The sequence below is a fragment of the Galeopterus variegatus genome, unplaced genomic scaffold, assembly GCF_000696425.1.
Source record: "Galeopterus variegatus unplaced genomic scaffold, G_variegatus-3.0.2 Scaffold195, whole genome shotgun sequence".
Classification (NCBI taxonomy): domain Eukaryota; kingdom Metazoa; phylum Chordata; class Mammalia; order Dermoptera; family Cynocephalidae; genus Galeopterus; species Galeopterus variegatus.
The window spans coordinates 509,735-526,134 of NW_007726306.1; positions in this window are offsets into that span (position 1 = coordinate 509,735).

The window sequence follows — 16,400 nt, forward strand, 5'->3', positions numbered from 1 at the left end:
CTCCCCCACCCCTCCCCCCATCCGCCACCATGATCCCCATCAAGTCCTTCACACTGGCTCTTCCATTGGCCTGAGAGGCTTCAGCCCTGGATATCCACCTGCCCTGCTAGATTCCTGCACTTCCTTCAGGCCTTTACTCAAGTGAGACCCAGACCTCTCCTGATCAGCCTATTTAATTTTTTTTTTTCTTTTTGGCGTCTGGCCAGTAGGGGGATCTGAACCCTTGACCTTGGTGCCTTGTTATCAGCACTGTGCTCTAACCAAGTGAGCTAACCAGCCAGCCCGACATTTAAAATAACAATCTCTCCCCACTGCCTGTTCCTCTCCCCTTTATTTTTCTCCATAGCACTTCTCATCTTCTGGCAGACTTGATATTTTACCTGTTTATGTGCTTAATTATCTGTCTGCCCCAACCAGAATGTAAGCTTCAGCGGGCAGGAAGTCTTGTCTGTTTTGCTGACTGTTCTATCCCCAGGGCCTAGCTTGATGCCTGGCACATAGGAGCTGTTCAGCAGAAATTTGTTGAATGACTGAATGAAGGAAAGAGGGGAGTGTGCTCCTGGGGGTGCAGAGAGGGTGGATGACAGCAGACTCGATGTCACTGGCCATCTCTGTGTTACCTATATGTGCTAAGGAGCTGAGCAGAGCACAGCTGGGGGTCTGGTCAGCTTGTCACTGTGACATTGTGGTGATTCATGTCCTATCATCTTCAAGGTCAGGTTCAAATTCTCCATCTGAGATCTGCTAAACGTTCCATCCTCACCTTGTCCTGCTTCCTCCATGAGGCATGGATAGTATTCATTCTCTTTTTCTCCCATAGTTGTTTAATATTTTTGATGGGCCCATGCCTCCCCAGAATTAAAAACTGCATTTCCCAGCTTCCCTTGCAACTAGTGTGGCCCTTGGCTAACAGGATGTGGGTGGGAGTGTCATGGAGCAGTTCTTGGGATGTTTCCTTAAGAGGAGATGGCCAGAACTTGGTCATGACTTCTTTGTCCCTTCCACCATTCGTCCTGTGGCCTGAAACTTGGATCCACCTTGTGGGCCATAAGGGCCCTACCCTGAGGATAGCAGAGTGGTGAGCCTGCCTGGAAGGTTGCTGAGGACTTTCCCCAGCAGTCTCCATACTGCACACCTGGACTCCCCACCCCAGCCCTTTCAGTAAGATGGAAATAAACATCCCTTTTGTATAAATCACAGTTAAAGCTTTTCTGTTACTTAAAATCAAACCTAGTCTTGACTAATTCAGCCCGTTTTGTGACCAACACAGGGAAGGGAAGTCTGAGCTAGAGGAATATAAGGCCTTGTGCTGAGGCCCAAGCAGCCAGCATTATCTATCACTCACGGATGTGTATACCCAAGCTTGTTTTTCAGGATCCAGGGAGCATCATGCTCCAAAAAGCGACAATGGAACTCCTGACCACGGACAAGTTCTGAGGGCTCCTTTCTGGGCCCAAATGCAAACTAGTCTTCAGGAACTGACCAGTGAACCATGTTTCATAATCATCCAACCCAAACTGAACAAGTTTGCATCCTCCATTTGCATAAAAGCACCTAAATGGGGTCCTGGGTGGGGAATTGGCTGGGAACTTAGTCTTCAAAGGATAGTCCCTTTTCTTTGTTCAGGGAGACACTACTTTGGGAATTATCCCCAGTGTACTCCATTACTTATTACAAGTAATAAACCTTCCTATCCAGACTTCTGGTTGCATGTATTGGCTACACTCACTGGGAGATGAACCCCTTGAGTCTGGCAACACTTTCATGAAAACTGGACATCTAGCTCTTCTGATCCCTGATTCTAATTCATTGCCTCACCAGCTCCATAATTGATTGATTGATTGAGCCATTCACCCAATCCTTGATTCTTTACTGAATACTTACTTCAAGGCATTGTGTTATGTGCTGGAAATGCAGTGTTGGGTGAAATAGAGAAGAAGCCTGTCCTCATGGAACAAAGAGGGAGACACATATGAATCAACTAGTCTTGCTCATACAAGTACAATTACAACGGAGATCACAAAAGGCGAAGAACTGTATGGCATTTACTAGGTGCCAGGCACGATTGAAAGTGCTTCATATCTACGAATTCATGGAATTCTCAGAATAATCTGATCAGGTAAGTACTGATATTAACATCTCTACAGATGAGGAAACAGGTGCAGAAAGGTTAAATAACTTTCCCAAGGGTCCATAGCTCTTGAGTGCTGGTCTCATTACAAGGGCATCTTACCCTTCCATTCTTCTCTCCTTGCAGAAGGCATTCATGAGGAGGAGGAGGAAATTAGAACTCTCTAGGCCATGCTGTTCAATATGGTAGCCACTAGCAACAGGTGTTATTTAAATTTAAATGAACTAAACTGTAATGAAATAAAAAAATTCAGTTCCTCTGTCATTAAACCAGCCACATTTTAAGTGCTCAACAGCCACATGTGGCTGATGGCCACCACATTGGACAGCTCAGATATAAAACAGTTCCATCACTGCAGAAAGGTCTGTTGGACAGTGCTGCTGTATATGTGCTATGGTTTCTTGGGGCTTTCACTGAAGAGTCACTTGGAAATGTCTCTCCCCCAAAGACAGCCGCGGCACATCATCAGACCTCAGTGACCAAATTACAAGGATTGCCCAAGGTTCCAAGAAGCCCACAAGATCTGCACACATGACATCTATCAACAAAGCCCCCAGTGTAGCCCATTAGCATGTTGTGGCCTCCTTCACATAGCCACCAAATCCATTGGGGGGGCATTGGGAGATATATTAGTTCCCTGCAGCAGATTCAAATAAATTTGATGGCTTAAGATAAATTTATTCTCTTAACAGTTCTGGGGGCCTGAAGTCCAAAATCAAGGTGTCAGCAAGGCTGTGCTCCCTCCAAAGACTCTAGGGGAGAACGTTTCCTTGCTTCTTCCAGCTTTTGTGGCCCCTGGTGTTCTTTGGCTTGGGGGTAGCATCATTCCATCTGTCCCCATCTTCATATAGCCTCTGTGTCTTTCTCCCTGTGTCACCTCTTCTTTATAAGGACACCAGTCATTGGATTTAGGGCTCACCCTAAATCTAGGATGATATCATTTTGAGATCCTTAACTAATTACATCTACAAAGACCCTATTTCCAAATGAGATCACATTCTGAGGTTCCAGGTGGACATTAATTTTTCTATTCACTCTAGGAGTCATGGCAGTTAAAAAAATATATGGCTACAAGTTTTTTCACCCTCCTCCCATCAAGAAGTGGGGTCTGTGCCCCTCTCCTTGAATTTGGCTGGGCCCAGGACAGCTGTGACCAGGAGAACATGGTGTAAGAGACTGTGCGTGACCTCCCAGGTTAGGTTATAAAAGGTCATGCAGCTTCCCCTTGTTATCTTGGGATGCTACCTCTGGGGGAGGCCAGCCCACACTTAAGTAATCTAACTTGAGGCCACCATGCTGCAGGTGCCCATGTAGACCTTTGGTCAACAGACCCAGGAGAGTTCATTCTTCAGCCATCCTGCCAGGCACCAGAAATGTAAATGATGAACGGACTATCCAGTTATCTCACTTGAGGGAGCATGGTGCTGGTAACACTAAAGTCACAGGTTCAGATCCCTGTACTGGCCAGCTGATGACACTTACTGTCCTAAGTCTGCCATAACAAATTACCACAAACTGGGTGGCTGAAACAACAGAAATTCATTCTTTCACAGTTCTGGAGGCTGGAAGTCCAAGATAAAGGTGTCAGCAGGCTCTTGTCCTGTGAGGGATGTCATCTTGAGTTGTAGGTGGCTGCCCTCTTGCTGGACGCTCACATGGCCTTTTCTTGCTGAGAGCAAAAGGGAGCAAGGTCCCTGATGTCTCTTCGTAAAAGGATACTAATTCTGTTGGGCTAGGGCCCCATTCTTATGATCTCATTTAACCTCGATTACTTCCTTAGGGTGCCTTCTCCAAATAAAGCCATACTGGGAGTTATGGATTCAACATATGAATTTTGGGAGACACAGACATCAGTTCATAACATCCTCCTTGCCTCTCTAGTTTCTGGTGGCTTCCAGCTGTCCTTGGCTGGTACATCACCGCAATCTCTGCCTCCATCTTCATGTGATCTTCTTTCCTGTGTCTTCTGTATCCGTGTCCATATTTCTCTCTTCTTTTTTTTTTTTTTTCTTTTTGTCTTTTTTCGTGTCCGGCAACGGATTGCAACCCTCAGTGTCGCGCCCGTACCGGACTGGGACTGGCAACGGGATCACAACCCTCGGTGCTGCGCCCGCACCTCGCTCAGCCAGTGAGCGGGAACCGGTCTGTATGTGGGATCCGAACCCTCGGCGGGAGCACCACCGCCCTCCCAAGCGGCGCACTGTAGCAGTGCGCCACTGGGCCGGCCCCATATTTCTCTCTTCTAATAGGCATTTCAGTCATTGGATTAGGGCCCATCCTAATGACCTCATCTTCACCTACCTAATGATATCTGCAAAGGACCTGTTTCCAAATAAGTTCACATTCATAGGTTTGGGGTTAGGACTTGAACATATATTTGTGGAGGGGAGGGGAGGGGAGGGAGGCACAATTTGAACCACAATAGAAACCAGCTTGGGTTGGATGCTCCAGACGCAGCTCTTCTGCCCTCAGCTGTGTGAGTCACTCCAGCAGACATCCTGGAGCAGAGACAAACCAGCCCTGCTGTGCCCTGTCCAAATTCCTGGCTGCTATAGACTGAAAATTTGCATCCCTCTCAAATTTCATATGTTGAAACTTAACCCCCAATGTGATGGTGTTTGGAGGTGGGGCCTTTGGGAGGTGATTGGGTCATGAGGGTGGAGCCCCATGAATGGGATTAGTGCCCTTATAAAAGAGGCCCCAGAGAGCTCCCTCACCCCTTCTGTCATGTGAGAGCACTGCAAAAAAGTTGGCCATCTATGAACCAGAAAGCAGGCCCTCACCAACTGCGGAATCTGCCAGGGCCTTGATCTTGGCCTTCAGAACTGTGAGCAATAAATTCCTTTTGTTTATAAGCCACCCAGTCTATGGTATTCTGTTATAGCAGCTCAAATGGGCTAAGACACTGCCCTACAGATCCTGTGAGCATAAGAAAAGGGTTATTTATGCCACTAAATTTTGGGGTGGTTTACAACACAGTAATCAATCATCGTATATGGGGAAAGAATGCCAGCCATTCTTTGCAGGGCCATGAATGGGTGGTAGCTGGGGGGCATGGGGAGAAGGCCCTTTGCTCCTGAGGCTCAGCGATGTGCAAGGCACTCTGCTGGCCCCTTTATCTTCATGCTCTTCCTTCATCCTTACACCCACCCTGAAGCTCAGAGAGGTGGAATGCCTTGATCAACATCATTCAGCTAGCGAGATATATACCCAGGTCTTCAAAACATCCCAGTGAGACTGTTGAATGGAGCCCTAGAGTGAAAGGCTCTTTCTAGTGCTCCAGGCAGGTCTTTTCCTTGGAGACCTCTTTTTTTTTTTTTTTTTTTTTTTTTTTATAGGGGATCTTAACCCTTGACTTGGTGTTGTCAGCACCACGCTCGCCCAGTGAGCGAACCGGCCATCCCTATGTGGGATCCGAACCCGTGGCCTTGGTGTTATCAGCACCGCACTCTCCCGAGTGAGCCACGGGCCGGCCCCTTGGAGACCTCTTTGAGAGTCTCCTCTAGGCTTGGCGATGCAAGGGTTAAGGTGCGTGCTCACGTGTGCTGGAGTGTCCATTACTCCCACCACCTGGACTGATAACAAATCAGGTCTGCAGCAGAGGGAAGGCGGTCCAACTGCCAGATGTGTGGTGAGAAAGCAGCTTGCAGGAAATTGCTATCAGGTGATTATGATTAGCTTGCTTATTCAAATCAGTCCTTTCTCCAGAGGTCCGGCGTTTATCAAATGCTTGATGTGTTTTCCTAGTAAGCTCTAGAAGATTTTGTCCTCCTGGAGAGAGAGCTTGTCCCCCAGGACTACTGAAAGCAGGTTATTAAAATTCTGCCCCCTGTCTCCCACCAGCTTATAACGGAAGTTGCTTTAAATGCACAGCGGTTGCTCCTCTGGTTCCCGGTTCTGTGTGGAGAGGCATGAAATTGACCTTCAGGTGCACAGAGCTGGATTCAAATCCCCAGCTCAGCCACTGTTTAATTATATTTATTTGTTCAATACCTAATTTTGGAGAGACTTGTATATGCTAGGAACTCAGGCAATTACTTTACTTCTCTGAAACGTAATTTTCTAATTTCTTGAATGCTGATAACAATACCATCCTTGAAGTGTTGTGAGAATGAGTGATGTAGCACACGTCAAAAGTTCCAGGCAATACTTCTCCACTTCTTGAGGTGATCTGACAGTATCTGTTGTATTTTAAAAAACTCACTACTTCCACCCACATCATCGAGTCATGTTATTAAATGAAAAAAAGTAAGTTACAGTGCTATACATACTGTGTAATGTCAGTTGTGTAAAAGAAAAAACTCACAAAATATCTGTTCCTCAGGCTAGATGCATGTTATGTAAATGCACAGAAAAAAAAGACTGCAAAGGTGAGCTCAGACTGAAACAGTGGTTTCTTCTTGGGAGGGGGCTGGGATGGGGGTAGGTCCAGGAAAGCTTCATTTTAATTTTTTAAGAGCTGTGACCTATACTACCTGCATAGCTAAAAATGTATTTAAAAACGATTTTTAAATACAGTTAAAAAGTGCAAAGGAGCTTTTGCTGGTCAAATGCGAGACAATCTGAGCATTGAAAAGAATAGCAACAAGAATAAAAAATGATACATCGAATAAAAACAATCCATGCACACAGGGACTGAAACAAATGTACAAATTGTACATGAATGTACACTGTACACATGTACAAATTATACATGAATAACACTGTACATAATAGCTGAAAAGCAGAAACAACCCAAATGTTCATCAGCAAAGAATGGATAAACAAAATGTGATATATCCATATAATGGAATATTATTTGGTTGAAAAAAGATGAACCTTGAAGACATTGTGCTAAGTGTGCCAAGTGCCAGGCACAAATGGTCACATATTTTATGACTCCGTTTATATGAAATATCCGGAAAAGGCAAATCCATAGAGACAATAAGCAGACTAGTGGTTACTACAGGCTGTGGGGAGGGAGAATGGGGAATGCCTGCTTTATGGATGTGGAGGTTGTGGAATCTCTTTTTGGGGTGATGAAAGTGTCTTGGAACTAGACAGAGGTGATGGTTGCACAACAATGTAAATATACAAAACGCCACTGAATTATATACTTTGGAATAGTGAGGTTTATGCTGTATGAGTTCAATCAAAAAATGCATGAGGCTATCCTGACACTAAAAGAAAAAAAATTTTTTTAAAGGGAAGGAGTGGATGGAAAGCTGCAATGAATAACTGCAGAAGGAAGGATGAACAGAAATAGGAAGGCACTCTTTAAAGTCACTGTAAGAAAGACTGATCCAGGCAAGAATCATCAATGATGTTAACAGCATTGGCAGAAAAACTGTTGGCAGGACAGGATTTTCACACATTCTCAAAGTATCATTCCCATATGATTATCAGTGCTAATAGAAAAAGATCCATTACAATGTACAAATATAAAGGGATCTGAACCCATGGCCTTGGTGTTATCAGCAACACACTCTCCCGAGTGAGCCATGGGCCGGCTCTTCCCTTAGCAATTTCACGTGTGCATTACATTATTAACTATAGTCACCATGCTGTACATTAGGCCTCCAGTGGACATGTTTAATACTCCTTAGATCTCTTAATCATTTTTACTGACCACACACATACATGTCCCAGAATAGCAACCTCATGTTCATTCTTGGCTCGATGTGTCCCTGTTCCCACCCTCCACCTCTGCCCCCATGCCCACCAGCCATTGAGTCCTATCCATTCCATATTGGAACCTCTTCTGCACTGCCTCCTGTCCCCACCTGCCAGTCCCCATGTCTTTGGTCTGGGCTGCACCATTGCTCGTCCGTACACCTGCTGTGGCTTCCTACCCAGTCTCCCTGCCACCTGTCCCCACCCATCTCTTTCTCTCCAGGTCCTGTGTCCACCCTTGCCCTCGCGATATTTGTGGAATTCAAATCTGATAGTGACTCTCCCACGCTCACGGATGGCCAGTGGCTCTCCGTTCCTGGCATCTGCGTTGCTGGCTCAGCCAAGCCAGGTGATTCTTCTCCAAACACAACAGAGATAACCTTGGCATCTCTCACAGCATTCACTGTCCTCCACCTGTCAGAATCCTCTGATCAGATTCCCCAGAAAGCCCCTACCTTTGCAGCCAGAATGCATTTCTCTGTAAATATGAAATTATGATTATCAAGATGCAGTGTTCAAATGGAAGGGAGAGAAATATGCAGGTCAGCTGGGACATATTACAATTGTTCTCTACCCTCTGATCATGGTTTGACAAGTACCATGGTGTGGTTGGTGGCTACTGCAGGCAGGATGGTTTGAATGCCTGCATGTTGGCACATACACATTCTGTCACTCCTTAGTTATTGACTGCATTGGACCCCCCAGAAGTGGATTCCAGGATGAAGGTTTAAGTGCAGGTGGCTTATTTGGGAGATGATCGTAGGAAACACAGGTGGAGAGAGAGAAATGAGTCAGGAAGGGAAGGAGGCCAATAGGGATGTGCTATTAAGCAAGTTATCACTGTGGGAAACTGGAGCTTAATTTTTTTAAAGTTGGGGATTTTGGGCTGGCCATGTAGCATAGTTGGTTAGAGTATGCTGACAACACCAAGATCAAGGGTTCAGATCCCTGGCTAGCTGCAAAGAAAAAAAAGAGGGGGGGATATAATTCATATTGTATGAATATAATATAATATGAATATAATACGGACAGAGGGAGAGATTGGAGTGATGGGTCTACAAGCCAAGGAATGCCCAGGATTGCTGGCAGCCACCAGAAGCTAGAAGAGAGACACGGAACAGATTCTCCCTCAGAACTTCCAGAAGGAACCAGCCCTGCTGATACCTTGATTTTGGACTTCTGGCCTCCAGACCTGTGAGAGAATACATTTCTGTTGTTTTAAGCCACCAAGTTTGTGGTACTTAACAGACTAATACAGGTGTATTAGTTTCTGTTGTGTATAGTGGAATATCTGAAACTGAGTAATTTGTAAAGAAACAATATTTATTGTCTATAGTTTTGGAGTCTGGGAAGTCCAAAGTCCAGGAAACACACCTGGTAAGGGCTTTGTTCTTGGTGGTGGCTCTACAGCAATGCAGGACATCTCATGGCGAGTGGCTTGAGCAAGAGAGAGCTGACCTGCTCGTTTACTCTCCTTATAGAGCTGTCAGAACCACATCCATTACCACCTATTGAGCATCAACTTATTTCTCCATGAATGGATCAATCTATTCACTAGGGCATAGTCCTCACAGTCTAATCACCTCCTAAAGGCCCCACCTTTATATACTATAATAGAATTTCCACCCTCAACACTGTTACGGTGGGGATTAATACATGAACCTCTGGGGGACACAGTTCAACCCATAGCAATAGGGTCTTAGCTCATTCATGCCTCGAGGCCTTTTCATTTGGTGTCCCCTTGGTTCAAAACGCCAGTTTTCAGCCCAGTTTCCATCTTTACCACTGGCTCCTCCTCACAGCTTAAACGTCACCTGCTCAGCTAGCCCTTCCTTGCCCAGCCTATTGTACCTGGCACCCTACCATCTGCCCAAGTATCTCTGCATCTCTGCATCTAAAACACACCTGTTTTATTTTCTTCATAGACTTGGCACTCTCTGGAAGGACATATTTATTATTTTTTATTTGTATATTGTCCGTGTCTTGCTCTAGAATGTGGGAGCCTTGCCTGGCTGTTGTAAAGCCAGCACCTAGTGCATAATACAGGCTTGGGGATTGTGTGCAGATTGAATGACTGCCGCTGGAGGTGCTGTTGCCCTGGGTGCGATAGGGAAGAGTTAACTTCAGAGAAAGGGGCCACTGAGGCCCCGCACGCTTGGTGGAGAGAGATTTTAGTGATCTGTTTAGATCTGGATCGAAGTGTTCTCTTTTGAGATGAGTTTAAGAAGTCACCCTTTTCTTTCCTGTGTCTGGCTTCAGTGTGAATAATAAATATTTCCACTTGTCACAGGCCTGCTCTATTTTTCTTCTTCCTGGGTTGGCCAGGACCCTGGGGAGGATCTTGATAAGCATCTCTTCTTGGCCAGTCTCCCTCCCTGCTCCCTGCATCCTAGCACTTACTGTAGGACCCCAGCGCAATCTTCTGGGAACCAAAAGAGTGGGGTCCATCCCCTTTGAGCACAGAGAGCAGCAAGAGTGTGATATGGGTGGTGGGTGGGGGCAGGGGGAAGGCTAATGTACCATCCCCCCCAGGGAAGGATTAGCCCCTTTCCAGCTGTCACTGCCCAAGAGCCCCACTGGGTCTTTCATTTGGTTTCTGTTTCTATTTTATTTAAATGACATCTGTTTCTTTCAATTTGGGCATGGATAGATCTTTTCTAGCCGAGTAAGGGGGTGGTGACTCTGGAATAACAACTCATGTTCTGGTCAGTAATGCCCAGATGAATGAAAGATATGCCGGGCATCTTGTGTATTTCATAGCCTTTTGTCCTCACAAGGAACCTGTGAGTGAAGCATTGTTTCTATTTTATAGATAAGGGGCAGAGAGGTTAAGTTATATGAGGGTAGTTCAAAAAGCTCATGGAAAGATTTGTATTATCTCTTAATTCTATTTTTCCATGAACTTTTTTTTTTCAGTAGTGTTTTTTTTTTTTTTTTTTTTTTTTTTTTTGGTGGCTGGCAATACAGGGATCCAAAACAGTGATCTTGGTGTTATAAGGCTCTGTTTTAACCGACTGAGCTAACCAGCCAACCACCAATCTTTCCATGAACTTTTTGAAGTACCTTCCTACGCCCAAGACCCTTTTCTTTTTTCTTCTCTTCCCTTTATTTCTTAAAACATTAAAAAAATTAATAAACTTGATTTTTAGAGCAGTTTTAGGTTTTGTAGCAAAATTGAGTGGAAAATACAGAGATTTCCCATATGCTTGCTCCCTGGCCCCTTCCCCAAACCTCCCCCGCTATTGACATCCCACGCTAGAGTGGTGTATTTGTTACAATCGATAAACCTGCTACGTAGGCACTTAGTTATCACCCAAAGTACATTATTTACATTAGGGTTCACTCTTGGTGGTGTACATTCTGCGGGTTTAGACAAATGTATAATGACATGTGTCTGCCATTATAGTAACATACAGAATAGTTTCACTGTCCTAAAAATCCTCTGTGCTTTGCCTATTCATCCCTCCCTACCCCTAACCCCGGGCAGTCACTGATCTTTTTATTGTCTCCACAGTTTTGCCTTTTCTAGAATGTCATGTAGTGGGAATCACACAGTATGTAGCCTTTCCAGGTTGGCTTTTATCACTTAGTAATAGGCATTTAAGTTTCCTCTATGTCTTCTCATAGCTTCTCATAGCACCTTTTTAGGGCTGAATAATATTTCATTGTCTGGGTATACCACAGTTTATCTATTCACTTACTGAAGGACATCTTGGTTGCTTCCAAGTTTGGGCAATTATGAATAAAGCTGCTATAAACATCTGCATGCAGGTTTCTGTTTGAACACTTACTGAAGGACATCTTGGTTGCTTCCAAGTTTGGGCAATTATGAATAAAGCTGCTATAAACATCTGCATGCAGGTTTCTGTTTGAACATAAATTTTGAGTTCATGTGGGTAAATATCAGCGAGGGGGATTGCTGGATCATGTGGTAAGAAAAGGTTTGGTTTTGTAAGAAACTGACAAATTGTCTTCCAAAGTGGCTGTACCATTTTGCATTCCCACCAGCAATGAATGAGAGTTCCTGTTACTTCACATCCTTCCCATCATTTGGTGTGGTCAGTGATCTGGATTTGGCCATTCTAATAGATGTGTAGTGGTATCTCATTCTTGTATCAATTTGCAATTCTGTAATGACCTTCTTAAAACATTTTTATTGTAAAATATAGCATTCATATGACACATCCATGCAACATGTATGTAAAGCATACCAAACAGTTTTGATGCAAACACCCATGTAATTGCCAACCAGTTCAACGTGTACATACAGCCAAGACTCCCAGAAGCCCCTGTTTATTCCCACATCCCTACGTTAGAAATAACCATCATTCTTCCTTTTGTGGTAATTGGTTAGATACTCTGTTATTTGCTTGTTTTTGTAGTTTTACTGCCTAAGTATGCACTTCCACAGTATAATTTAGTTTTGCTTGCTTTGAACTTTAAATAGAATCATACTGTATGTATTCTTTTGTATTTGAATTTTTTTTTTTTTGCTGGATATTATAAGATTAATCTATACTGTGTCCAGCGTGGTTCATTCATTTTAATTGCAGTATGGTATTTCATGAAATGAACATAACACAATGTATTTATTCAAACTACTGTGATGGACATTGGGTTGATTCCATTTTAGGTATCTCATCCCTGCTCTTTCCACTGTATCAGGCTGTGTTGACCCCACGTGGAGCAAAAATGATGCAGTTAGTTTGTTCAAACAATCTTAACCTCTCTTTGCTCTGTGCAGTGACACACAGAGAAGGTAACACTCTAAACTCTGTCCAGCGCCATCTGGGTGGAAATGACTGGTATTATGATAAAGCATTTAGGCTTCTCAGTTTTCTTTTTCATCATGAAGAATGTTGAAACTAGCTCCAGAGAACATCTCATGCTGAGGTGTAGTTACACTAATGGCACCTTGAAATCTCATGTGCAGGTGTGCAATCACGGTCTTGACATTCAGCAAAATGGTGACATGATGTATAACCATGAGCCCCCCATCCCGGCTCCTCTCACAGAGATGCTTTCTTGTTTGTTTCTGAGAGTCCTTCGGGTTTCATAGCTGCATTGGGTAAGAACCTCCAAGAACATGTTGTGGTTTGAGATACTGGACTTGGATGGGGGGTAGGGTGGAGAAAGGAGTCAAAAGTGGAATCAGGGTCAGGAGAGACCTTGAGCAGCTTAAGGGAGGATGGGGTTAAGAGTCTGGGCTCTGAATTTGAGCAGACCTGGGATTGAATCTCACCTTTGATTGTTACTGTTTTATTTTATATATTTATATATATATTTTTTGGCAGCTGGCCAGCATGGGGTCTGAACCTTTGACCTTGGTGTTATAACACTGTGTTCTAACCAACTGAGTAACCTGCCAACCCCTGAACTCCACCTTTGAGACCTCAGGCAACCTCTCTGAGTGTTAGCTTCCTTAGGGTGAAATGGGTCATGTGTATTCGATGCCTTCCTGCCTGAAGTGCTTTCCCAGCAGCACCACCCCCTGAGAATGAGAGTGGGGGCTATTTTTGGACAGTCAGAACACAGACTGCCCTTTCGATATGTTCCCAGACTTTGTGATCTTTTGTTTTTCCCTCTCCAACTCACATTTTTCAGCCGATGATACATCACAAACCTTCAGATCTTACAAATATGTTTTGATTATATGTCTCACCAGCAGCTCCTTTCATCTTGGGAACATTTTGTAAACCAAATCTAATCAGCACAGAGCAGCTGAGGGGTCATGGAGGAGCTACATTTTCCAGGGTTGGCTTCCAGAGCACTTCCTGGGGGTGAGGTTGCCTTACCTGAGTTCCCACACCCAGCTGGACACACCTGACCTGGACCCACCCAGCGGTGTAGAACACAGTGCCTAGGGCTTGAGTGCCTGCTGTATTCTTGCATATATATCATCTCTAGTTCTTCCGGCTATGTTATGTTAAAGGTGAGGTAGCCAGACTGGCCCCATTTTGCAGATCAGAAAACTGAGGCTCAGAGATGTGAAGTCACTTGACTGTGGTCACTCAGCTCCTAGGGGGCTGGCCCAGGTGAGTCTAACTCTGAAAAATGGTTCGGAAAAGCAGAGTGTTCTAACTTTCTGGAGTTGGCCTTGGAGCAAATCTTGGCTCAGCCCCTTATCACTTAAGTCAGGTTCTCCCTGAAGCAGACCCAGAGGTGAAAATTTATTTGAAATTGTTTTGTCAAGGAAGGGCTTCCAGGAGCATCTGGAAAGGGTGTGAGGGAAGCAGATCAGGGAAGGGAAGAAACTCAGCAAGAGGGCAGATTCAAGTGAGATTCTAGCCTAGCCAGATCCTGTGGGGAGCTGTGGAATGTAAGTTGCATCTCAGCATTTGTCCTGCCTTGAGGCAAGTATAGTAGTTTCCTAGACCTGTCGTAGGAAATTACCAAAACTGGGTGGCTTCAAATGACAGAAATTTATTCTCTCCTAGTTTTGGAGGCCTGAAGTCTGAAATCAAGCTGTTGGCAGGGTTGGTTCCTTCTGTAGCCTCCTGTGGACAATCTGTTCCATGCCTCTCTCCTGGCTTCTGGAGGATGCCACAATCCTGGGAGTTCCTTGGCATGTAGACACATCCCTCCAAACTGTACATTCGTCATCACATGGGCTTCCCCTCTGTGTCTGTCTCCTCTTCTTATAAGAAATCATGTTCTTATAGAAAGAGGCGTTAGGGCCCACGTGTATAATCCAGGGTAATCTCCTCTTGAGATCCTTAACTTAATCACATCTACAAAGACCTTTTTACCAAATAAGGTTGCATAGTTCCTGGGGAACCTATCATTTTTGGGAGCCACCATTCAACCCACTACAGCAAGAAAATTGGCTTTTTATACTCCAAAACTATGGTGACTGGCTAAGGGTCGCCATGGAAGAATGTGGACTCCCAGGAACTACCAGCTTTCTGCTGGTGTAGACCAAGTGATCCAATACCTCCATTCTCCTCAAGAAAGTCTCAGGTGCAGCTGTTAAAAGTCAAGCTCATAGATGCTGTGGGTTGATGCACAGAAATGGTACAGGGGATTTAAAAAATCGTTTCAGTTATCTAACAAGTAAAAAATGACTCTTGACCTTAATGTCTTAAAACACCTGTTTTATTTTGCTCCTAGATTTGTGGGGCAGGAATTTAGGAAGATTCATTTGGGCTGTTCATCTTAGATTGTGTAGTGTGAGCTGGAGTAGCTGGGGCTGGAGGATCCACTTCTGGCATGGGTTCTTTATTGGCATGTCTGGTTTATCAGTGCTCCCTGTCCTCTCTGTCTCTCCCTCCACCAGGCTGGTCATCTTCCAAGTCTTCTCCATGTGGCTTGGTCTTCTCACAGTATGGGGGTTGTCTGAGGGTAGCTGAAGGTCTTAATAGCTATTGGTTGCATTCCAAGAAACCCAGTTCAGACAGCCATGGGGCAGGGGGAGTTGTCTGAGCATTTCCTGGCAGGAAGAAAGACGTGCGTGTTTGATAACATTAATCAGTAGACACATCCGGAAAAGAGAGAGTCTTTATAGGGGTAATCAAGTTAAAATGAGGGCATGAGAGCAGGCCCTAATCCAATATGACCAGTATCCTATAAGAAGGGGAAATTCAGACACAGAGATAGACAGGCGCAGAGGGAGAACACCACATGGAGGAGGGCACATATTGGAATGATGTAGCAGAAAGCAAGGAATGCCAAAGGTTTGCTAGCAAACCCCCAGAAGCTAGGAGACATGGAACAGACACATGACATGACATAGCCCTCAGAAGAAACCAGCCCTGCCGATACCTTGATTTCAGACTTCTGGTTTCTAGAACTGTGAGACGATATGTTTCAATTGTTGAAACCACCCAGTCTGTGGTCCTTTATTATAGCAGCCCTAGCATACTAATACAGTGCCTAACACATAGTAGGTCCTCAACAAATGGGAACTTTTGTTATCATTTGCTTGAGCATCCCAGAGAGGAGGCTGGTGGGGACAGAACAAAGTGTCATAAAGTTGTGGTGGTTTTAAAATAGGTCCATACTTTCCATCTATACCTAAAAAAGCCATTTTTATCTGTGGTACATTGGTAAGTAGGCAGCTTTTTTTTTTGTTGTTGTTGTTGCTGGCTGGCCCAGGGATTGAACCCTGGACCTTTGTGTTATCAGCACCAACCAACTGAGCTAACAAGCCAGGTACTAGATGGAAAGTATCTCAACATAATTAAAGCCATATATGATAAACCCACTGCCAATATCATCCTGAATGGGGAAAAGCTGAAAGCTTTTCCTTTAAGAAGAGGAACCAGACAAGGATGCCCACTCTCACCACTCCTATTCAACATAGTGTTGGAAGTACTAGCCAGAGCAATCAGAGAAGAGAAGGAAATAAAGGGCATCCAGATTGGAAAAGATGAAGTCAAACTGTCCCTGTTTGCAGATGACATGATCCTATATATCAAACAGACGAAAGCCTCTACAAAAAAACTCTTGGAGGTGATAAATGAGTTCAGCACAATAGCAGGATACAAAATCAACAGACAAAAATCAGTAGCATTTCTATTCTCCAAAAGTGAACATGCAGAAAGAGAAATCAAGATAGCCTGCCCATTTACAATAGCCACCAAAAAAATAAAATTCTTAGGATTTGAGTTAACCAAGG